General features: G+C 44.3%; 1 long non-coding RNA gene across 1 annotated transcript in view; it reads left to right on the forward strand.

Annotated features, from left to right (window-relative positions):
• The first annotated feature begins 11,940 nt into the window (after nucleotides 1-11,940).
• LOC308479485 overlaps nucleotides 11,941-26,164 on the forward strand; it is a 39,937-nt gene continuing 25,713 nt past the window's right edge. Inside the window, exon 1 of the long non-coding RNA XR_013987706.1 lies at nucleotides 11,941-12,917. This is a non-coding gene — a long non-coding RNA (uncharacterized lncRNA). The remainder of the gene's footprint in view (nucleotides 12,918-26,164) is intronic.

Raw genomic sequence — 26,164 nt, forward strand, 5'->3', positions numbered from 1 at the left:
TAAACCCTATGCATGTTGGCTTGGAAGGAAGATCTATCGTATTAAATGTGGCTTACTCCAAGGTGCCCTTTCTTATCTATGGCAATTTCCTCTCTGGGGGTCTAGTTACACATGGCACTAAATGGGTCTTTGCATTAAAAGTCTAGTTCGTTGTTTGGTGTGGGCTTTTTAAAAAATGCAGATTAATTTGGTTTGCAAGCAACATTAAGCCAAAGCACAGTTTAACATGAACATGCCAGTGTGGGCGTTCCCATAGCGGTGAGTGTATCGATTTTGCTCTTCCTCCAGTTCTGCTTTCACTGAACAAAGGTTGCCTTAGTATGTCATCTGAACCCAGGTTCATGGTTTGTCTCATTTGAGGCAAACCACAAGCTCTCACCAAGCTCTCACCTATGGCAGGACTGGAGGAGGAAGAGCAAAGCAGCTGCAGTCTCCTCTCTACAAGCTTGCACTTGGACTAAGCCATAGTTTTGACCAGGGGTTGGCAACCTAAGGCTCATGAACCACAAGCAGCCCATGGGGGTTGTTTAACCAGCCCATGGACCTCTGCTGCCCTCTTGGTCGGCTCCTGTGCACCGTGCTAAACTGGAGTGGAGCAGAGCAGGGACCTGGAAACTGGAGTGGAGCAGAGCTGGCTTCCCATCTGTTGCAGGAAGCTCCTGCAGCCTATGGAAAGCTGTGCATGCCTACTCCACGTCGGAAGGAGCGCCAGAAATAGCGCTGGAAATTGTGTTCTTTTTTTCTTTTCCTTCTCCTCCTGCGATGAGGCTACATTTTAATATTTTAATGTTTCATTATTTTAATGTTGTATTTTAATTTTGTTTTTAAGTTGTAATCATTCAACTTGTTTTTATTATTGCTTGTAAGCCGCTCTGAGCCCGGCCTTGGCTGGGGAGGGCGGGGTATAAATAACAATTATTATTATTATTAATTATTATTATTATTATTACTTTCCTGCTGTGGTCTTGAGGAAAATCTTTTTTCTGAGGTTAATATTTGCCTTAGGGGAAAAGTTGTGAAAGGGGAAATTGCAGTATTGTAACAGGGCCCCGAGGCCCTGAAAGTCACTAATAACAGGAGGGAAGGAAGAGGCAGACTTGCATTGTCATGGGAAAACACACACAGTCTCTGCATTTGTTTGTTTGTGTGTATGAGGTGCAGTTCTCAAGACACCTCAGGCTGAGGTGGGCTGCAAGGAGTCAGCTCAGAGATGTGAGGCGGTGGAACAAGGCATTTCTCTAGGTCACTTATATCACAATCCTATGGATGTTTACCCAGAAGAAAGTCCCACTATGGAAATTACTCCCTGCTAAACATCTTTAGGATTTCAACATGAAACAAGAATTTGAAATGCCTGTGGCTGCAACCCTAACCCTGAGAAGAAACCCCATGCAGATAAGTGGGATTTACTTCTGAGCAAGTATGCATAAGCTTGTATTGCACATGTAGCCTTACCAGTAAGATAATTAGTAGCTTGCTGTTTGTTTGGTTTTTTTGGTTCCTTCTTTCTGAGACTTGCCTCTGGATACCAGTTGCTGGGAATCACTACTGTCCTCAATTAATATCAGTCTTCAACTGGGAATCTCCCAGGAATTCACTTTACTTGGCTTTTTGAACAAACCACCCCACCCTTGTATGCAGGAGGCAGTGCCTATTTATTTGAAGGTTTCCCCTCTCCTTCTAATTGAAACAATATTAAATCAGATTAAACTCAGTGGGACTGTAAATATGCCTCTGACTGAATTGTAACATTGTTTATGGGGCAACCTCTGACTGAACTGTAACATTGTTTATGGGGCAACCCTATGCTTGTTTACTCAGAAGTAAGTAATATAGAATTCAGTGTGGCTTACTCCCAGGTAAACAGCCTTAGGCTTTGTATGCACTGTACATTTATAGTATATTCAAAGCTCCTTTCCCCCTCCCCACCCTCAAGAATCCTGGAAACTAATGTTTACCCCTCACAGAACTAAAATTCCCAACACCCTTAAGAACATTTCCCATAATTGGGGGGTGGGGTTTGATTCGAATGTGCTTTAAAGATATGGTGTGTATGCAGCCTTAGTGTTACTTCTGAGTAGACATGCCTAGAACTGATCAGCAAAACTCTGCTTGCAGGGAATGTGTTGAAGTGTTTATTAAATTTCAAAGGAAAGTTGTTGTTTTAAAATATTATTATTATTAATTATTATTATTATTAATTATTATTATTATTATTATTATTTTCAAAAGCAGCTTCTGCTTTGAAATATACTCAGAGTCGCAAAGTGATTTCATGCTCTTTATTCAGCTCATAGTGGTGAGGAAGAATGAATGAATCTCCTCAAAGTATCTGCTTTATATACATTATTTACACAATGGGCTGCACATGATTGGCTAATTCCGGAATTCTACTGTAAGCCAATCAGGTTGTGGATTCACTTCTATCTGGAGCATGATTGGGTAGTTCCTGCCAACCAATCATACCGCTGCATTGTTCTAGGACCAATCGGACTGCTGCATTCTGAATCCTATTGTTCTAGGACCAATCAGACTGCTGCCTTTTGGATCCTATTGTTCTAGGACCAATCAGACTGCTGCAGTTTGGATCCTATTCAACTCAGTACATAACATGCTTGAAATTGCCTGGTCACTGGATTGAGTTGCTGTAGGGAGTTTTTTTTACCCTCAGAAAAATCTGTTAACTATCTGTTTGCACAGACAAAGCAAACTAACTCTGAAAGCTGTGGGGGGAGGGAATCTTATTGCAGTTGTGTTCAGACTTGGGTTTCAAGGCTGTGTGATTTCAGTTGTGCTTACTGGCCAAACCAGGTCTGGAGCTTGCTTAGCTGGAACTGTGTATAAATATCAAAGATAATATTTGGCTTTCAGACCAGGGTCAGAACACAGTGGCAATAACAGGTCAGGTCATCAGGATGGTAAGAAATAAGGTTGCAATCCTTTAACTTGGCAGTTAGCCCCGGTGAACTAACTAAGTCTTACTTTTGAGTAGTCATGCATAGGATTATAGTGTAAAGGTAAAAAAACAGTGGCAGAGAAAATGTTAAAGAGATTGTGCATCTTCTGTAGGATGACTGCCTGAAAGCATTCATTTGAAACGTTTAAAACATTTATATACTGCCTTTTATCAGTGATTTCAATGTGATTTACAAATATTACAGCAAAATCCTATGAAGTCGACACAGATACAGGACCCATAGAGTTCAACAGGACTTTCTGGCAGGTAAGTGCATATAGCACTGTAACCTTAAACCAATAAAATACACTCACAAACAAGGGGCTGGAACAAATTCCCCTACAAAGAAAGAGTACGACATTTGGGATTTTTAAAGCCTACAATTTTATGCAGGCTCATGTGAAAGTTAAACCACATTGAGGTCAGTGGGACTTACTTTTATGTAGGTCTACAGAGGATTCCTCTGTTAGTTTAGAGAAAGATGCAAGTGAGAGGAGAAAAAAGCGGAAGTTTTTCTCCCTCATAAAAATAAAAGCCAGGACCTCTAATGAAAGTGAACATTGAAAGACTCAGGACAGACAGAAAGAAGTACTTCTTGCAGCTCATATTTAAATTATGAAATTTGTTTCCACAAGATGTAGTAGTATTAGTGATTTTATTATTTGTGCCCCATCCATCTGACTGATCTCGCAGCAACAGCAGTGGCACATTGCCACACATATACATGTCATACACTCGACAGTCTGATAGGCGATTTTTGCACCCAGCAGGGGCCAGTTTTGCCAGCACCAAGTTACGCTTCTGTTCTGAATACCAGTTGCTGGATGTGACAAGTGAGAAGACTGCTATTGCACTCAGGTCTGGCTTGCAGGCTCCTCACAGGCATTTGATTGGCCACTGTGAGAATAGGATGCTGAATTTGACAGGCTTTTGGGGCTGATCTGCCTAGATCTTATATTTTTGCTCAAGACAACCAACAGACAAAAGTACACTTAGAATCTAGAGATAGTAAAAACGCTTTTAAATGTCTGGGTGGAATTTTTAAGAAAAGATTTGTGTGACACCTAAAAGACAGCCAGGGGACCCGGGTGGCGCTGTGGGTTAAACCGCAGAGCCTAGGACTTGCCGATCAGAAGGTCGGCAGTTCGAATCCCCGCAACGGGGTGAGCTCCCGTTGCTCGGTCCCTGCTCCTGCCAACCTAGCAGTTTGAAAGCATGTCAAAGTGCAAGTAGATAAATAGGTACCGCTCTGGTGGGAAGGTAAACGGCGTTTCCGTGCGCTGCTCTGGTTTGCCAGAAGTGGCTTAGTCATGCTGGCCACATGACCTGGAAGCTGTACACCGGCTCCCTCGGCCAATAAAGCGAGTTGAGTGCTGCAACCCCAGAGTTGGCCACGACTGGACCTAATGGTCAAGGGTCCCTTTACCTAAAAGACAGCCAATTTAAACTACTCAGTGATCAGGAACTGTTGCTCTCCAGATGTTGTTGGACTACAACCAGGGGCAGAGGAAGGGGGTGGTAGGGGCGGTCTGCCCCTGGTGTCATCACTGAGGGGGTGACATTTGGCGCGCTGCCTGCCCGCGACTCCCAAGCCTACCCCGAGCCATTGGGGGAAGGGGCAGAGCTGCGCCGCCTTGTCGCCGGCTTTCCCACCTTCCCCCTTCATTTTGACAGCTCAGGGGAGGCTTGGGAGTTGTGGGCGGGTGGCGCGCTGTTTCCTGGGCTGCTTCTTGGGGGGGGGGAGCCTCCCCCGAACTGTCAAAAGGAAGGGGGAAGGGAGGAAGGCTGCTGGCAAAGGGGCACAGCTCCCTCCCCCCCCCCGCCGCCCAGGAAGCAGCCCGCAATGGGCGGCTCGCTCGACCCCACATGGGACACACGCTGCGGTGCCCCCCTGGGACGCTCACCCCGCCCCCATGGCCCCGCTCCTGGGTGCACAGCATGTACGCCACTCTGGGTGCCGGAGCGGCTAGCTCTGCCTCTGACTACAACTCCTAGCATTGGCCATGCTGGCTTGACTCATGGGAGTCAGGAATGCAGCAACATCTGGAGGGTCAGAAAGATTCTCCATCCCTGCCACAGATCAAACCATTTATCTGCTCCTGTGCCTTTTTAAAATAGCCCAATATAGAGAAATTAAACAAGCCATGCTTTCCCTATCATTTTCTTCCGCATGGCAAGAAAACATGCTTTGTCTCAGGCTACAGGCAGAGGCACAGTCAAAAAAGCAACCCTAGCAATGGTTTTGTATTTGTTGTTTTGTACATAAAAGGGATGGGGGTGAGTTTGGTTGCAGTGGTGTGTTTTTAAAGAGGGAACTTTACCTGACCTTTGCTACCAGGAAAGGACTCTTCATTTTCCTCCCGTAAAAATGGGGTGAATAAGGGCAACGTATAATAATGACAGCATTGTCCTAGATGAGTGTTCCAGCACTAATAGGAGTGTGTCAACTATACTGGCCTTCATGATGTATATTTTCTGCTTTTGCAATGTGCCCATTTGTTCCGCATTAAAGGCAGCACATGGTATGCACATTATAACAATCTTAATCTCAATAATCAAAGAAAACATCCATTCAATACATAGTGCAGCCCAGCCCTTCATAAGGTATTGATTGATTATAGGCAGAAGAAATTGCAATAATCACACCCTGCTCCTGATTGATGTTGACACTGATGTTTGTTATTAGGGATGAACATCCCACCATTTTGACACAAATGGCAAAGGTCTGCCTGAAGAAGATCGAAGTGAGAAGTGCCATTCCTCCATGAAACTACTGAGAGGAAACCCTGGCCCCTCATGAATTTCAGATCTCTCTGTCTCTCTGTGTCTCCCTGCCCTAGTTCACATATGCATATGTACATCACTTAACTACTACACATATTATTAGGGAGGTTCAGACAACCCAGCCCTAGGCACATAAATAACCCATGCAAGAAGATGCAAGGCAGCATAAGCCAGTCCTGCTCCCTGTCGCCAGTCAGCAGAGGAGTCAAGCCCTCCTGCTGTCCACGTTCAGCCAGCATGTGAAGGAAGACAATGCATGTAACCAGGAAATATCATAGAAAGAAGCAAGGGTGAGAAACAGTGCTCTGGATGCACACACATACACAGACACATTCAGGACCCTAAAAACTGCAGGTTGATTTGATTCCTATAAGAGATCGTTCATGTGTTTGGCTCAGGGTGGCACAAAGCACATCGGTTAGGGTGCTCAGTTAGGTGAAACAGAGACCCTGGGTCCTGCCATTTTAATGATTGCATGGAAAAGAGAATTTTAGCAGGTGGTTTTGTTTGTTTGTTTGCCTTGCAATGTGCTGGCACCCTCTCCTTGTTAGAATCTGCCCACCCTAGTTGAGCTTCGTTGAGCATCCCAGAATATTTTGATGATTATGTGTTCCTCCACCCCTGCCTTCAGTCTTGCCCTCGACATGACCCATCTTTTACAATATCCTTTCTTAACCACTAGCCACCCTGGGGATGGAGGCTATTGGGGTTAAGCAGGCCCCAGACAATGCAAAGCCCTTGCAGAGTCTCTGCTCAGAGGTGCAGGGCTCACGTTTGTGCTTGCTGTAGGTGGTTTCTTTCTGCATCTGGTTATTTTGAGTTTTGTTTTGTTGTTTTCTTCCCACATCCGCCTTGTAGGTAGCATTTAGCTTTCAGCAGCTGTTGTCAGCAAATCAGGAGGCAAGGCAAAGCTGGAAGGACAGAGATAAGATGACTTGCCTCTAGTAGTAGCAGTAAGATGGGCCTGTTTTGCAATTGGCAAACTTCCTCGAATACCCAATTCTTTGGCATATTCCTCTGACGTGTGAGAAAGTTGTTGCATGCTAGTTTTAATCTGGGTAGTGGGCAAGGCCAGAAGCAAAAGCAATGAACACAAGTTTTACCTTTGCACAGTCATACTCACATAGCTCTCACTATCCTCCATTCAGACAAGAAAGGCATATTATTTCTAAATTTGCACAGCTGTAGATATACTACCACATGCAAATTTTATGCAAATTGGTATCTCCTTTTTGGTGATGCAAATCCTCATTTTAGGCAATTTTAACTGGCAACCTCAACTATAATTCCAGGGAAAGTACAATAAAGATCAAGGAAAGAGGTGGATAAAAAAGGTCAAAGAATCATTATTTGAATAACCTTCTGTGTACGCTAAACATTAACCCAGAGCCAAGAATGAAGAAATGTCTATGTTGCCTCACACTTGATCGCTGCAGTTCACAAAACTATTGTGTACTCTAGAATCCAGAACAGTGTGTGACAGAGAATTTAATTCCACCTTAAGTGATGCTATCTAGTTAACTGAGGGGTGGAGACACAGAGAAGTCTGAATGGGTACTGAGAACACCTGACAGTTCCTAACACCACCCTGGGATTGCTTAGGCAGTACTGGAGGTACCACACCTGGGCGGGTGTTGCCAGGTGACTCTGAATACTTCTATTGTCTGCACCAGACCTTGCAACTAGACCTTTCACAATTATTAATTGTTTATGAGTGCATGTGGCAGAGAAGGAGGTGGTGGCCATAACAAGTGGCCTCCACTTAGAAAGGCAGGATTTGTGAGCTGCACTGAAGAAGTGGGCTGCTAAGCACATTTTGGATTGAATAAACAGTGGAGTACTAGAAAGAGGCAGTGCTTGAATCTAGCAAGACAGCTCTCATGGGAAGAGAGACTGTGTCACGTAATGCCACACGTCATATCATGCCACTTACTTGCATTCTCTCCCACTCTATTTTTATCGTTGAGCTAAGGTTGCTTCCAGATGGCGGCTTTGTATTGCAAACGGGTTGCTGAGATATCATGGACGGGTCATTGGGAATTGTGTGTCGTTGTTTTTAAGGTATTATACAAAAAACTGGATTAAATTGGGATGGGGGACAAGCTGGCATTTTGATGACAATGACTTAGTATGGATGATAGTGCAAAAAAAAAAAACCAACAACAAAAAACCCTTGTGCTTCATACTGTCGGTCACCTGAAATCACAAATGACATGATTTGGGAATTAAAAGCACGTTGTAGGTAGCAAGGCACTGATAAAAGGAAGGTTTTCTCTCCCCCCCCCCCCTTCATTTTAGCAGCTGGTTCAGTGCAAATCTTTTGGACACCATATTGAATAAGGAGCAAGACTCACCAACTCTAGAAGTCCTGATATATATTAAATCACAAAATAATAGCAGTGATGTGTATTCTAAGCCATTCCTCTGCCCTGATCTGCATCCAACACCTCTTTTAGCCCTTCTGACCACAATACTGCATATTTATTCATTTCTTTATTATGCTTAAATTGCACCCTTCATAGCAGTTTATATGCGATTCCCAGGCCATCATTTTTCCAGGCACAGATTAGGCTAAACTGTGCTTACCTTTAATAATATAAGAGAATCCATGTGCTCTAAGACCTCTGTCAGGGATACAGAGGTGGATTTAACTTCCGCGGCTTCCAATTGGCTGTAGGAGCTTCCTGCAGCCAATCAGAAGCCGCACTTTGGGTTTTGAACATTTTGGAAGTCAAACAGACTTCTGGAACGGATTCTGTTCGACTTCCAAGGTACGACTGTAATTGCGATTAAGCAAGACAGATCCACAGTAGGAGTTCCCAAACTGTGTTCCATGGACCACCAGTAGTCATCTGCAAGATGTACCAACACATGAGGTGATACAGACAAAACAGCTTATAAGCTGCTTTATGTTTTTGTGGCTGAGGTTGCCCATTTTTTCCTTGAAAAAGGGTCCATCTCTTTAACAGCAGAAGTTCAAAAGGTGCAGGTTTCCCTAGCAGGGAGCTGTAATGATCAAGGGAGTTACAGTACACTTTTTTTTCTATTGTGTGCATGTGACAATACACACAGAGAGCTTCATTTCTCAAAGCTAAGCATTTCCTCCCAGTCCAAAGTTCAAATGAGTGCACTGTTTTTCCAGTATCTATATGTGGACACCTGTCAGCTTTTGCAACATCAGAGCACAGAAATATATAATCCATCCAACAACATGTCAACTTCCCCATCACCCAGTGCTCCTGGGCTTGGTATCAGCTTCATGCCCATTGGATTGCCTTTCCTGTGTTGTTGTTCCAGATGCCCTTGAGGGAGTGTCTGGTTCTGTCAGCAAAGACACATAATTTGCTCCTGTAATCATTATTTCTCACATTTTTATGGGAAACAACGGGAAGCAATTGGACCCTCCTCTCAAAGGATCAGCATCTCAGCCTTAGACAGGATAGGGAAAGAAAGAAAGAAAGAAAGAAAGAAAGAAAGAAAGAAAGAAAGAAAGAAAGAAAAGCTGGATCGCAATAATCTCAGACTGAAATAGAATACAATGGCAGTCAGCTGGAGACTTGATACTATGGGAAAATCTACTTATAGAACTAAATTGGAAGTGAGAGATGGCAGTACCATTAGAAAATCAGGCTCCCTAGAAGATAAAGGAAAGGCAAGCACGATCAGGGGTTTTTTTGTGGGGGGAGCAGTGAAAATAGCCAGGCTGGATGTGAGAATAGGGTTTGGTGTGGAAACGTGGGTGGGGGGGAGCAAGCTTTCCAGGCCAAAGAATAAGAGGGGAACTGAAAGCAGCAATAGGCTGGACATCTGGGCTTTTTTATTGCACTTACAAGAGCTGGGTTGCACCAGAATACCTTTCTTCTCTACATTTGTGTGCAATGGCCTTAATGATCACCTCAGAGGGCTGTTTAGGGTTCTGTGCTTCATACTCCCCTTTGCTTTTGTTCTCTTTCCAGCCTGCCTATTATAACTCAGACAAACATGCCGTTCACTCAAGAATCCTGAAATAGGCCTCATTCTTCATGGCAACTACCTCCAAGCAACTTGACAGCAATTTCACTTCTTAAACACACACACACACAACGGACCCACGGCAACAAAGGATACTTTGGGATAGAGGGAAGCAAACAAATTGCCTGTGGCAGATCTGGAGGCTTTTCAAGTAAAGCTCAGCTACGAAGGCATCATGGCAGCCAGCAAGACAGAGCCAAGACTGCCATTAGCTGAGGTAACAGCAGTGTCCTCTAAAGGGAAAATGAGATACGACGATAGATACTAGCCACAATACCTATGTTCTCCTTCCACTGGCAGAGGCAGTCTGCTTCTCAAGACTAGTTGGACTGAGATCTTGCTTATGGGCTTCCCATAGGTATCTGGTTCTCCACTGTGAGAACAGGATGCTGGACTTGATAGGGCTTTAACCTCACCCAGCAGGGCATTTTAATATATTTCCAAGTGTGCTTCCAAGCATTAGCTGGTTGTAAAGTAAGTTGCTATTCTCTCTCTTGTTACAGACGATGGCGTGTGCGGGGGGGGGGGCGGGGGGCGGGACTGCAGTCCGAGACAGAGAGAGAATGGCTTGCCTAAGGCTATCTAAATGAATTCATGGCAGAGGGGGAGTCTGATTTGTAGTTCAGTCTCTTGGTTCAGTCACGAAATTAAAAGATGCCTGCTCCTTGGGAGAAAGGCAATGGCAAACCTAGACAGCATCTTAAAAAGCAGAGACATCACCTTACCAACAAAGGTCCGATTAGTTAAAGCCATGGTTTTCCCAGTAGTGATGTATGGAAGTGAGAGCTGGACCATAAAGAAGGCTGATCGCCGAAGAATTGATGCTTTTGAATTATGGTGCTGGAGGAGACTTTTGAGAGTCCCATGGACTGCAAGAAGATCAAACCTATCCATTCTGAAGGAAATCAACCCTGAGTGCTCACTGGAAGGACAGATCGTGAAGCTGAGGCTCCAATACTTTGGCCACCTCATGAGAAGAGAAGACTCCCTGGAAAAGACCCTGATGTTGGGAAACATTGAGGGCACAAGAAGAAGGGGACGACAGAGGACGAGATCATTGGATAGTGTTCTCGAAGCTACCAGCATGAGTTTGACCAAACTGTGGGAGGCAGTAGAAGACAGGAGTGCCGGGCGTGCTCTGGTCCATGGGGTCACGAAGAGTCAGACACGACTAAACGACAACAACAACTCTTGGTTCACTTCACCAACAGGACATCAGTAGGGCAGAGTTTGCCTTGCATCTCTCTTCTCATCATTTCAACATGAGCAATGTGAAATGTACTTTGGATATATATGCAAGCCTGATTAAAAGAGAGCCACAAGTGCCAGCTCAAGACATTTTGCTGCTTGAAATGGAGCATCCAATTGCACTCCCCACTGATGGGGCCAACATGTCAAAAAAAGTCTAGCTGTACAAAAAAAAAAAAATATCTAGCAGCTTTTACTTATCTCCCTAAATTCTACTTCTTGAAGCAACCAGCTTCAGCATAGTAGCAGATAAGTAGCATAGCGACTCCCCCACCTCTTGACTTCCTGAAATATTAGACCACGTTTCTTCTCATATATGTATCAGCTTGACCCTATCCATGTCTAGTTAGAAATGAGCCTGAGATCATATGTGCAATCATTGCGTGTTTCAAAGCTACACACTGGTTGCATGTGGAGGTTCGAGGAAGGGCTATAGCTCAGGGGTGCAGCATCTGCTTGGTATGAAGAAGGCCCTAAGTTCAACTCACAGTACCGTATTTCCAGATAGGACTGGGTGAAAGCTACTGCCAGTTAGTGGAGACCACGGGTAGTCATACCTACCGCCCACTAATGCATCATTCTTGATGGTAACATTTCCTTACCACCCACCCACCAGTGCTAGATGGAAGGAGGATTCAGCTTGTGCCGTAGAACCCCCTACCGCCCACCTAGAATCCTGAAACACCCACTAGTGGGAAGTAGGGACCAGGTTGACAACCCCTGGTGTAGACAATACTGAACTAGATGGGCCAATGGCCTGGCTCAGAACATGAAGCTGCCTTATAGGAAGTCCTTTTCCTATGATTTTTTTGCAATGGGTGAAGCACATTTAAATTGCAGGTATGTAGATCCACACGAAATTTCAGGACAAGCAAGAAGGAAAGGGTTATAAATGAAAAACAGTGACCCAGGGAAGTAGTAGAATCACCCTACTTGGATGGTTGAGCAATAAAATAATAATAATATACCCATAATGTGGATGGGAATACCAAGTTACTGCTTAGTTTTGGCTTAAACTGGAGGCAGAGCTTTTAAAGCCAGTGAATAATATTTCTGACCCTTAATCATTTATACAAACACAAAGAGCTCTCTACAAAGTTAAGGCCTAGCTCTTTGTGTCTGCTGTATTCAGGAACTACCTCCTGTCCCATCCTTCCCAGGACTTGGCTCTGGTCATAGCCTCAGCTCTCAGGATCCCCTGCAATGCCCTCTTCTTTTCATACGGATTTGTCTAATGCCCATCCAGCACAGTATAGTTTCCTAATATGCAGAGCAGCAACAGACCACCAGAAATTTGAGCAGCACTTTTACTTGAGAGTCTTTAAATCTTAGATGCTGTGGACCAGACCTTGGATCTGCTACACGCTAAGTTCTGCCAGGGAACAACATCCCCATTATTTCAGTTTGTGCGTAAAAGATAGGAAAAATAGCTTCCTGCCTTGTGTCAGAACATTCTGTGATGTCAACAAAGGCAGCAGGGTCAGAAATACTTTCCAGCATCTTCTTGGCCCAAGCTGAATTACATCAGGGTCACTGAATACATCAACACACACAAACACACTCACACTCATAAATCATTGTACATTTGGGACTTCATAACTGCAGTATTTGAGACCAATGCTTACATCCAAAACAAATCATGCATGTCTTTCATTTTTGTAAAGTTATTACAGGGAGTTTAAAAGTATCACAGGGAGGGTCAATTACCAATGGTAACTGCCCAACTTTAATTCTAAAGTGGAACTTGCCCAGCTAGTTAGAAATGGGCAGGGCATTTAAATCTTATCCATTCAGCTAATAGATAAGCCATTGTGGGGACGCCCACAAGAGTCCTGACTGGCTGTAAGCAGGGTAACTCCATTAGCTGTTTCATGCCGTTTCCCCAAGTGGCAGGAAATTCCCAGGGCAGAATTACAGGGTCAGTCAATTTATTCGAGAAGAGTTTTAGATACTTTGGTCAGGGGTGTAATAGCTGCTTACAGTGGTACCTCGGGTTACAAACGCTTCAAGTTACATACGCTTCAGGTTACAGACTCCGCTAACCCAGAAATAGTACCTCGGGTTAAGAACTTTGCTTCAGGATAAGAACAGAAATCGCGTGGCGGCGGCGCAGCAGCAGTGGGAGGCCCCATTAGCTAAAGTGGTGCTTCAGGTTAAGAACAGTTTTAGGTTAAGAATGGACCTCCGGAATGAATTAAGTACGTAAACAGAGGTACCACTGTATTTACAAATGTATCTAGGTTAACCAGGAGGTAAGCAAGCAAATAACACAGGCAGGGACTTCTAATCCTGAAATAGCACCAGTCCCCTAAAACAGGAGGTCCCAAATTGTGATCCATGGACTGAACTTCATTTAGGCGGTCCACAGCATGTCTGTTAATTTGTGACTGAAGAGAAGATATCCCTGGCATTAAATATGCATAATTGATTTTTAATTGTATTTCCATTGCTTCTTGTGATTCTTATATTGTAGGGCTGCCATACATCTGGATTTTCCCAAACATTAACGGGATTTCAAAGGTAGAATTGACATTCGGGGGGGGGGGGGGAGTCCGAAAGGCGGCACTTTGTCCTGAACCTTAGGCAAGACAATAAAAAAACCACATGGATTTTTTTGGGTTTTTGTGGGGGGAAAGGCTCAACATCTTTTGTGTTTTCCTAAAAAAGCACAACAATTTTGGGGTCCTGCACTTTATTTTTATTGTATTATAGTTTGAATTCTATGGAAATCATGTGCCCAGTGCCTTCACAATTCCAGCTCCACTTAAAAAATAAATGGCAGCATGCAATTCCCTCTACAGCAAGGGTATATTTGCCCTTGTCCATACCTCCCTGCATCCATCTCTCTGCTGGGCTATTTACAGTGCTATTTAGGTGGTTTTTAAAGTATGTTTTGTACCTGGAAGGCCTATTGGAGCTGTGCAGGCCAGTAGTCCTGCACTGGCCTTTATCTGGAATGTCACTCTGCAGGAAGGGTTCTAATGGGCAGCGGAGTCAGGCAATATGCCAGCTTTTAGAGTTACAGCTCTTGCACGCCGGTAAGTACCAGCAGTGCATGAGCAGTGCACTCCCATTAATGAAGGACTATTTTCCTTCACCATATTTAACACGTGGAAATAGGAGTCATTAGACAAATGGTACAAACTAATTACATGTCATTGGTGGTGTTTTGCCCAGTGTGAAATTGGACTTGGAATAACATGTATGCAGCATCATGAAGGGCCACACCTCAGGCTGATGGGTTCATAACAAAGCAGTTATGTACGATGTGCAGACATTTTGGGTATTAAAGGCTACAAGGGCACAATTAAACCAGCTAACATTTACATGGCCCCCATTCCCATAGGATCTGATGCAATCCTTAATGCTAACAACTCTGGAAGCACAAGGCCAACTGGAAAACACGCTCAGAAGCAGAGATCTGAGCCTATGCTCACATTTGTATATGAGCTGAGTACAATGAACATTTCAAAGTAAAAGGTCATAGACAAGCATTACAAAAACTTGTTGTCCCCATCACTTATTCACTGTTGTTATTCAACTGCCTTCTCTTTCTTCTGAAGCCAGCTGTGAGCAGGGGGGCTGTGGATCAAACACCTATCTTATTTTTTTCCGGAGGATCAGCCAAAGTGGAGGATCAGCCAAGGGTGGTTGTCTGGGTCACCAGATTTGATTCATGGACGATCTGTTGGTTGTTGTTGTTTTAACATTTGTGTGATGCAGGGTGACCAGAATGTAAGCCAAAAGAACAAGCAATTGCATGTATATGCATTAGAATTTGCTATTGTCTACCATGGTAAATGCTTAACAAATATTTTCTAGCATGAATTAGATATTTCAAATATTTTGTCATCAGCAGTATCAAATTTCTTAAATACCTGGAAGGAACAATGGATGTTCTAGCCCATATCAGATTCTACTAGCCTGGAATCTAACCACGGTGCTTCTGCAGGTGTGCACAAAAGCTGTCTAAAGCAACATGTAAGCAGACACACTGCAAAAGAACCATCCACTCTCATCTACACACAGGCCAGAGCAGAAATGTCTCCTAGGGCTCCCAACATAGGAAGAGCAATGGGGATAGGAAGCTACCTTATAGTGACTCAGACCACTGATCTGATACTAGCTCAGTATTGTCTACAGTACACTCTGACTGGCAGTGCAGGGTTCCCAGTCCTACCTGGAGATGTTAGGACTGAATGTAGGACTAATTGCATGCAAAACATGTGCTCTACCACTGAGCTATTGCTTTAGCACAAAGTGATACAAGTGGTGCCCTATCTCGGGGTGAAGGATCCATTTCTCTCATTGGGGTATCATTGTGTCCTGACAGTAGATCCCCTGCCCCAGTGAGAATGTACCACTTATACCACTATCCCTAATCCACTTCCCATTTCTTGATCATCTGGACACCAGAACAACTGTGTTTGAGGTTAGATTAGGGATCACACTGGATCTGGGGCTTGGCACAGTGGACCCTTCAAATAGCTATAAGTTCTTCTTTTTTAAAATATATTTTTAATTACATTTTCTGTTTTACACTTTAGAGCAGGCTTCCTCAAACTCGGCCCCCCAGATACTTTTGGCCTACAACTCCCATGATCCCTAGCTAGCAGGACCAGTGGTCAGGGATGATGGGAATTGTAGTCTCAAAACATCTGGAGGGCCGAGTTTGAGGAAGCCTGCTTTAGAGTATTCATTTAAACAACCTTAAAATATCACTGACTTCCCTTCTTCTCTTTCCATGGTTCATTTTGCATAACATATTTATGCATATTTTACATAACCTAAACTATTCAGTATTCCATTATTACATCCATCAAAACATATTTACACTGTTGAATTTATCTTAATGCTGCCAACGTTTTCAAATATAACTATAAGTTCTAGGCATCAGCCTGACCTTGCTGATGCTAATGATATAAAACAGTACTCAGTTGGTCTAGGGTGGTAACTAACCTACTTTATTTCCTTCTGTAGGAGTATATACAATGCAATCTGGATAGAAAAGACTTGATGGAACAGAGCATTGTGATATTTTCCACTGAATGCATGGAAACGCAGATCAGAATGAGCTATTCACATATTTCCCACCATTACCTTTGCATCCATTCTTCACTGTCATTTAGATTTCTGCATTGCCCTCTGAAATGTCAAGAGATGCTGCTGTCATTGATGAAGTAGTGATTCACATGAACTCGAATTCAGAATTGGTAACTGGTTTCTATGGTATTGTCCATACAAACCCTTATCCCCACCCCAATTTTTTCCATCTTCAGGAAAGGTAAGGCAAGTGGGAAACATGATTTCAGTTTCTGTGCACAAAGCCTTCAAGAGTGCCATTCACAAGTAGGTGGTAAATTATATCCATTAATTACTTGTCATTTAGCGGCTTCTCTTTGCCAGAGCCCACAAAGCAATGTGCAATAGAATATCAAGTACAGTGCAAAAAGCAGTTGCTTAAAAAAAGAAGACAACGAAGAACAGCAGCAGAGCAAAGGAAAAGGAGCCAGATAAACATCCCTCATGGATTAATGGGTACAAATTACTCCAAACCGAAGGCCTGTCAAAGGAAGCCTCTGGAAAAGTGAATGGGATGGGGAGAGGCAGGCCTCCTAAAGGAAGGATTCCAGAGTCTGGGTGTGAAGCAGCCTAGAAAGCCCTACCCCATGTAACATACTGGTGCCAGTATGTCCACAAGTACTTGCTATGACACCCACAAAAGTCTCAGTATGCATCCCCATAGAAATCAATGAGAGATTGTTTGCTCTTCCAGCTCCATTCCTGTTTGCACCGACTTGGCTTCACCTACACTTAACACACATCCTTAAATGTGGCCATATTTCAACTGGATGTCTGCATTGGACACCCAGTCTTACATCCATTCTAGAAAGAGGATTGGTGCAAAGAGCTTCTCTCTGTGACCAAGAGTGGCAGTGGCTGACGTAGGTCCCCGTTTCTGTGTATTAGCTAGCATCTGTTCTGTTGGGTTTGGAACTTAACAGGTTAAGTTGTTCCCATGATGCCTCAGCATTCTGACGTCAGCTTTAGAAGCTGGGAGGAGTCTGGGAGGAGTTACGTTCTGTTCCCCTCTGGTCTCTGAGGGAAGAGGTCGCAGTTTAGTCATGGCTGCGGTGAGCCCAGGAGATTCCTGGGGAAAGTCGGAATAAAGGACTGATATTAGACAAACCTGGACTCTGTGTGTGTTTGTCTGAAGCTAAGTGAAGCTACGTGACAGTTTTCGCTGCTGTGTTCAACTCTGCTGAGGCGTGACTGGAGAGCTACTGGAGACGGAGCTGAGTGGCGCAGCTCGGAGGAAGCGCGCCGGGCATAAAGAGCTAATTGTGGACCGTAAATCAATTAGCGGGGTCACGCCAATAAATCAATTCCACAGGTTATGGACCCTTAATCACCGATCATAAAACTGTCACAGGAACGCTTTGAAGTGCCGGAATGCGTTTGAAGTCTGCGGTCTAAGGCAGAGAAAGCCGGCAGGACGCAGCGGAGATTTTTGCCTGGTGTTAAGAGGCAAAGGAGAGCTGCGGAGCTCAGAGCAGCTGAAAGACACTAAGTGGTTGCCTGTGTTGCTGCAGAGCTGAGAGCTGGGAGCAGCTGGAAACGGGTGCCGGATAAGCTGGTGAGTAAGCTTGGGGCCCCGGGAAGACGATGGCAGACAGCCAGGTCTTGGAGGACATTGCGTTTGAAATGCTCACTCTAAGAAGTGGAGCAAGGGCTGTCTGGGAATGTGCTGCTGCGTTTGCTGTGAAGCTTCAGCCGGAGGCCAGAGCCCTGGAGAAAGTATTGAGAAAAGCCTAAAGATGGCTGGTGCCCCTGTTCCTGATGCTTTAGCCTCAAGGAGTGCTAGTGAGCAGATCGGGGGGGCGAAGGATTCCAAAGGCAAGTGTAAAGGCTTGTCCACTGTGCGTGCTGGAGTGGAATGTCAACAAAGCAGGTTCCCAGAAAGCCGCAGTGGGAGCCAGGCCAGAGGGGGCGGAGCTGGCAAGGAGTGCTTTTCCGGAAGAAGGAGGGCCAGGCCAGCTGGGAGGAGCCCCGGGCAGTGTTTTTCCACTGGAGTTCGTCGTTGCTACGTGCTGCCCATGGAGAGCGGAGACAGCTGGGCAGGAAGGTCCCAAGGTCAACCAGCTGAGTTCCCATGGGAATCAGTCTCGGAGAGGAGGCCAGCGTGGGAACGCAAGGGAAAGACGTGGTTCAGACGCTGGGGAGGGTTGTTTTCTTATCACTGCTTCTATGGCAACTGTGAAGAACAACTCCAGCCAGGACACGGTGACACGCTGGGTTTTGAATACTGCTGTTGGTCGTCACCTGCTAAGCGAGCCTGCTGGCGAAATGCGGAACTGCAGGGCTGTTTCAACAGGACACAACTGTGATGTTAGCAGACGGAATGAGAAAGTCGGTTTCTGCTGTGGCTAACATGTTTTTTTCTCCTTTACAGGAGGAGCTAGAGGTCTACGTTGTGCCGGGACTGAATTGTTGTTTGTTATCTGTATCAGCTCTAATGAAGCAGGGATACAAAATTTGCTTTGAAAATGACACCTGTTCCATTTTCAGAGGGGGGAAACAAGTGGCCAACGTGAAAAGGGGGCAGAACAATCTCTTTGTTCTGGAGTCACCTCTGGAGGGTGGTGGGAATGCTGAAAAAGCACAGGCGCAGTGTGCTAAGGTTCCCAGTCATGTGCAAAAGCTGCACAGGTGCACAAAAGGGTACAAACTCCGGAAATGTGGGAGGTCCCTAGGGTGCTGGGCATGCAAGGGTGCACAGGTACATGGTTTTCCCGGGTTTGGGAGGGTAGCCAAAGAGCCCTTTGAGCTCTTTGAGGCAGGTGGTCCAAAGGTTCAGGAAATGATCTTCTGTGGATATGATCCTGCAACCAATGGGTGGAAGTTTGCATACCCAGAGGGTGATCAAACCAAGCTGCTGGTCAGTAAGCAGGCTGAGTTCTGGGAACAGGATGGGTGTTCAAGACTCAGGGATGGTCCTGATTTTCTCTCAGAATGTCTGTCTGATTCTGAGGAGGAAAGGGAGCCAGAGGCTGATCCCGGTGATGGGGACCAGGTCCAAGATCAGGGTTCAGAACCCGGTGATGGGGACCAGGTCCAAGATCAGGGTTCAGGGCAGGTCTGGGCATCTCCAAAGGTTGTGAAAGGAGTGTCCAGGTGTGAGGCCTCATCTCCGGTTAGCGTAATGGAGAAAGCTCACAAACAGGGTGTCAAGTCAGAGGGGGAAGAGTCTGACGGAGAAGACACAACTGCTGGCCCAAATGGGTCAATAGGGTATCAGGTCACAAGTGCGTGGAAAAGTGTCGCACAGTGTGATTCTGGGAATGTTGAAGGGGTTCAACAGGTGCCTGGGAAAGATGCCGGGAAGTGGCATAAGGCAAAGGGGAAGGTGTTGAACTCAACAAGGTCTTGTCAGAATGGTTCGGCAAGAGGGGGTGTTGGGTTTGGAACTTAACAGGTTAAGTTGTTCCCATGATGCCTCAGCATTCTGACGTCAGCTTTAGAAGCTGGGAGGAGTCTGGGAGGAGTTACGTTCTGTTCCCCTCTGGTCTCTGAGGGAAGAGGTCGCAGTTTAGTCATGGCTGCGGTGAGCCCAGGAGATTCCTGGGGAAAGTCGGAATAAAGGACTGATATTAGACAAACCTGGACTCTGTGTGTGTTTGTCTGAAGCTAAGTGAAGCTACGTGACAGTTTTCGCTGCTGTGTTCAACTCTGCTGAGGCGTGACTGGAGAGCTACTGGAGACGGAGCTGAGTGGCGCAGCTCGGAGGAAGCGCGCCGGGCATAAAGAGCTAATTGTGGACCGTAAATCAATTAGCGGGGTCACGCCAATAAATCAATTCCACATGTTCAACATTTTGTTTCTTCCTGCTCCATTAGAAGTGCCAGCCATTTTATGACTGGTGCCCATGACATTTCCTCAAAATTCCAAATGTGTCCACTGGCCCTCTAAAGGCTGGCAATCCCAACCATGCAACTACTAACTTTTCTTTAGACTTCAGTGAAACGATATATTTCAGGTCTTGGTGAGCAAACAGGATTGTGGACCTCATTTCCCACCTTGTTCTATATCCCCCCCCCCCAACCACAGTCATTTTACAGGACATTCATTGCTACAGATCAATGATAATCAGCATCAAGCATGTCTTTTTCTTAAATGAGGCCAGGTGCTTGGGTGGAGGAAATGAACTCTGCCAAGCATTTAAGAAGAGGAGAGAAAGTGCAAGCCCAGAATAGTGCGACAAGCAAGATGATCTATGAGATTAGATCAGGCTTGTTCTGCCCTGCACAAGAATTATATATGGGCCAACGGAGATTTTTGACTTTGGCCGAGATCCAAGGAGTAATTTAAGTATGCCCAATAACTTGGCATGCCTAGTAGCATTTTTAGAAGCTCCACGACTCCTGCTCTTGAACAGCAGCCATCCACCCATATCGCAATCTGCTTTTGAAACCCAAGTCCACAGCTCCCTTGACTGCAATGAACTGGTCATATAGTTCTTTGGACCCTGGCCCAAGTATTATTGGCTCCAACCCCCTAAATTCAGTGGCAGGAGGATATGTTCTTTTGTAGACAGAACATGTTTGACAGATTTGTCTAGAAGCCTCTGGTCCATTATGCAAGTCTGGCAGAGACTCAGAAGAATGACCCAATCTTGAAAAGGGACAAACCACAAACAGCATGATATGAAATGTGTCCAGAGTGAATACTGAACAGGAGTCAAGAATTTAGAAGGTGTGATATCATCATTCAGTAGGAGCCCTGTTTAGTCATGGATCAAAAATAAATGCAGGCAAGGCTTTTCGCTCTTATCCAAGCAAGTAGAAAGAGTTTTTGCTTTCCTAACAGAATCCCCATCGCTGTCTTCATCCTGCTACTTTTTGTCACTATCCCTTGACAATTAATGCATTGAAGAAGTTGGCCTGCTATTATCCTATCTGTTAAATCCTTTTCATTTCACAAAGTAGCTTACATTCTTACTTCATTCCATTCTCCTAAGAATCCTGTGAGGTAATTGGAGACTTCAACACAAAGAAAGCTTCATACTCTGCAGCCACAGAGTGTAGAGTAGAGAAACAGAATGGGAGAGAGGAGGCAGAGGTAGAATACAGTGGTACCTCGGGTTACATACACTTCAGGTTACATATGCTTCAGGTTACAGACTCCACTAACCCAGAAATAGTACCTCTGGTTAAGAACTTTGCTTCAGGATGAGAACAGAAATCGTGCTCTGGTGGCGCGGCGGCAGCAGGAGGCCCCACTAGCTAAAGTGGTGCTTCAGGTTAAGAACAGTTTCAGGTTAAGAACAGACCTCCGGCACGAATTAAGTACTTAACCCGAGGTACCACTGTACTCCGTATGGAGGGAATGCCTGGCTTAAACTCTAAGCAGGACCATTCCTTTTAGGAGAGAGAACACACAGCAACATTTCGTTGCAGATCCCATTAGTCAGGAACTATACAGTTTATACTTAATCCTCAATGCACAAGTTGGTACTAGTATAATGAAAATAGTTAACTCTCTATTTAAACCACACACCTCTGAAGCGTTTGTGGTCATTCAATCATCTTCTTGAGGATTTATAACAGCATTTAGAAATGTACTGATTTGGCCAGGGTTACACATCATAATGGCTACTCTCTGTAATTATGCAGAGCTTCATAATGACAACTGATGAGAAATAGCGCATAGAGCATAAAAGCTTAATTCATGGCTGAACTTTTTCCACCAATGAACATCCTCTGCAATAGCCTCATTGGCCTTTGCCACAGGTTGTGACTGGTAGCTCCCATGAGATTCGAATCCTGGGTGTGATGATGACATAATATTCATTACAAAGAAGTCAGATAAAATTACAGACTAGCCTCAAGGTTGTAATGGCGGAGAAGAAGGAGACGGGCATGGATATACTTCCTGTTCAGCCAGTAAGAAATCCCAGTGCTAGACCAGCCTGGCTGTCTCTTGGAACAGTTGCAACAGAGCTTTATCTATGTGCTATTGTTACTTCATGCACACACCTAAAGTCCTCCTAAATGGAATGCAGTAATTTAATTTGGATTTAAATTCATTTATACCAATTTAGTTTAACCTTGGTAATAATCCAAATTAAGGCTGCACACTCAGAGACCTGGAGGTAAAACAAAAAGGGCACTTGATTTTGCAAAGACTCGTTTTTAAATTCTCAGACACATCTTTCCATTTGTATTCATCCATCCTGCATATGTCTCCTTGATCCCCTTGGAGTCGTTTGAGTTTAATTAATTTTCTATATTGCAGTTCTGTGCCTAGCTATACCTGCATAAGCACCCTTGTAGAAAATAGGATTTCCCCATTCATAATCTCAATGCAAGATTGCATTCCTTGTAAGCTGTGTACAGAAATTTGCATTTTCATCTATTTTGTTTATTGAAACATTTCCTTATACATCTCACATAATCAGGGCTTTATCACAACATTGGGCCTACATGAATCAGATGTGTTTGGTGGGGATTAATTTTTAGAAAATATGCATTCCTCCTGCAATCCAAATGAATAAATCCCATTTCAATCCACATGTGTAGCTAAACCTATATGGTTCATAAAACAATAACCAAAATAAGATACAGCCTTTCCCCCTTGGGTCTATAGAAGATTGAATCCTTTGATGTTACTAAAGCTATTATATGCTTATGCTGTAAATATTATTGATCAGGGAAAACAATTGCTTTCTAGAGGATTCATTCTATAGACAATATGTGCAGTTTTATAATGCCAGTTACTGAGGATGGAAGTATCTTGATACTAGATTAATTCTGGTATAACATATTGTAGATGAGGAACATGGAGTCATTTCCTTCTATTTAGCTATTTGAAAATATTTCATCAGAAAGAATTAGTTTACCCACACAGATTTCTTCAAGATAGTTCTGTGAAATGGAACCATTCAGGGATCCACCATAGTTTATGAACAATCCATGAACAATCAATATGGCTAACCTAAGAAAAACAAAAGTTTTCACATTTATGCATCTACAGAAATCAGCAAGAAAACAACCACAAAGATGAAAAACATTACTGAGCCAGAATTGCTGTAGAGACAGTGGCAGCAAATTATTGCTTTAGGGAATGATTAAATACCTTATGGATGGATAGTGCAGAGCACATCAATAGGAAACCAGTTGCTGAGTTCTCAAAGGTTGTAAAAGATGAAGACAACTTTTAAACATTGTGCTATGTCATTACAATATTTGGACACTCAATTTTATTTTTATGTTGCTTTATGTTGCTTTTACTAGCAGATATGTAGTTTATTCCCATCATCATCACAGTGATTCTTCCAAGCTTGAAAAATATTTCTTTTTCATTCCACCAATTTAAAGCAGAAAAGCACTATGAAATTTGGTACACTAAAGAAACTGAGTTTCTGCAAGAAGGCCACATAAAGGTTCTATAGTATACAGCCTGATATTATGATGTGTACTCATAAGTAAGGCCTACTGTGTTCATGCTCCTAAGTACCTGAGCATGAGATTGGAGATTAAAGCTGAAAATGTCATCTCCCTGTACAGTACCAACATTCCCCCACCCCATGGAGCTTCAAGGAGGGAAAATAACAGCTTCAAGGAGGGAAAATGTTAATTAAGAAAACGAAACTGAGGAAATGATTAAACATCCCTTCTCCAGTGCCGAGGTGCTCCTGTAAATTCCCGCCCCCTCACAGCCACAGTCAACACTTTTAAATATATGCAGGAACCTGTTCATGGGTCTCACAAGTCACTTCTAGTTTGTCCTTCCAAGTCTTTCTGTCTGGCCCTCAAGAGACTCCACATGCCACACCCTCATTGAAAGTTTTTATCTGGCTGGAATATGCCTCCTGTTTGCCAGGATGGAAGATAGGGAGGGATGTGAGAAAGCATGTGCAGAAACTAGCCTACTGGGCAAAGGGGAAATTTACAATCATTGCCTACATGTGCCTCTGGCCCCGTTCACCACTGGCATGTAGCCCTCAAAAGGTTGCCTAGAGGCAATGCAACCCTTTGGCTGAAAAAGATTCCTAATCCCTGTTATACAGGCAGGACTAACCATGCTCTGCCTCCCCAGTTGGTCTACTATAATTTCAGAAATGCAAAAGTGGACCTTCTGGAAACCTGCTTTTTACCACTTACCATACATACAGCGGGATGCGGGTGGCGCAGTGGGTTAAACCACAGAGCCTAGGACTTGCCAATCAGAAGGTCGGCGGTTCGAATCCCCGCGATGGGGTGAGCTCCCATTGCTCGGTCCCTGCTCCTGCCAACCTAGCAGTTTGAAAGCACGTCAAAGTGCAAGTAGATAAATAGGAACCACTCCAGTGGGAAGGTAAATGGCGTTTCCGTGCGCTGCTCTGGTTCGCCAGAAGCGGCTTAGTCATGCTGGCCACATGACATGGAAGCTGTACGCCGGCTCCCTCGGCCAGTAAAGCGAGATGAGCGCCGCAACCCCAGAGTCGGTCACGACTGGACCTTATGGTCAGGGGTCCCTTTACTTTACCTATACATACAGCAGGTAAACATTCAACAGTATAAAAAATAAGGTATGTTAACCAATTCAATTACTTATGCTTCTAGATGCATGTCCAGCTTTAAAATAGGTTTGGGGAATGAAGCAAAAAATCTAAATTTTGCATGAATCATACAATAATGTGTTCCAAGTGTCTTTTTTACAACACACACACACACACGCAAAAACTCCCAGGTCTTCTCCCATCATTCAATCACATTTTAAAAACAATGTGTATCCCCAAACTGTGAGGAGCATTTGTCTCTTAGCTCCTTAAGAAATGTTCTATATTTGTGCTGCTTTTAAATGTTGAAATACCAAAATAGAGAAGCCTGGTATTTATGAACAGAAACAATTCACTACTGCAAGGCAATCCTCTAGCAAAAAATATAGTGAGTAATAGCTACCAACTTGGAAGGCTTTAAAAGGGGATTAAACAAATGAAGAGAGGATCAAGCCATGAATGGCTACTAGCCATGATGGCTGTGTTCCACCTCCACTTCCTAAGGCTTCCAAATAACACTTTTGGGGAAATCACAAATGGGGAAACTGGTATTGCACTCAGGACCTGTTGGTGGACTTCCCACAGGCATTTGGTTGTCCACTGTGAGAGCAGGATTAGGGCTGACTTTGGAAATATGGCTCTCTGAGGACAAACTTTGTCCCTCCTCTTAATTCCTTTTGGTACAGTTGCTTTTTATGAATCTTCTCTGTAAAGGTACCCCTGACCCTAAGGTCCAGTTCAGCGCTTATCTCGCTTTACTGGCCGAGGGAGACGGCGTTTGTCCGTAGACAGCTTCCGGGTCATGTGGCCAGCGTGACTAAGCTGCTTCTGGCAAACCAGAGCAGCGCACGGAAACGCCATTTACCTTCCCACCAGAGCAGTACCTATTTATCTACTTGCACTTTGATGTGCTTTCGAACTGCTAGGTTGGCAGGAGCAGGGACCGAGCAACAGGAGCTCACCCCGTTGCGGGTAGGTACCCATATATAGGTGGCTTATTATTATTATATTATTATTATTATTATTATTATTATTATTATGCACCTCCTCAGCCCTGTGCTGGGACCACCTGCACCGCCCTAAATCCAGTGCAGGCAGGACATAATGGGCCTTTCCTCTGTCCCAGCAGGGTTTTCCTCTGTGCTTTTTTTCTAGACAAATAGGTTCCAGTACCCACTATGAAGTTGTTCCAGAAAGTGCCCTAAAGAAAAAATAGATGTGCCGGTACTTCATACCCTGAGTAACCCCCCCCCCCCCGCGAAAAAAGGCATTGGTTCGACTTAAGCTCTTAATTTGCCAAGGCAAAAGGGAATGTGAGACTGTGTATTTTTCAAAAAAATACTAATTATCCCTTAATGTTGAGTCATAGTATGGGATATACATATATATTTAGACAGAGCAACGCAGGAGTGGGAATCAGCTCTGAACTTGTACAGATCTGTAAGGAAACAATAGCTGTTACGTTTCTTTCTTGTGCCTCAGCACTTTTAGTACTTTCAGTGAGGTTTTTTCAGTTCTTCTCTCAGTTGACCACTTGTGAACACGTTGCGTGGGGGAAGGGGGAGGCAAATAATCAGAGAGAGAGAGATTTATATGTTTTTGTATATATATTAAGGACGCCGGGA

The sequence above is a fragment of the Podarcis pityusensis genome (assembly GCF_964106645.2).
Source record: "Podarcis pityusensis genome assembly, chromosome: 6".
In the NCBI taxonomy this organism is placed as follows: Eukaryota; Metazoa; Chordata; class Lepidosauria; order Squamata; family Lacertidae; genus Podarcis; species Podarcis pityusensis.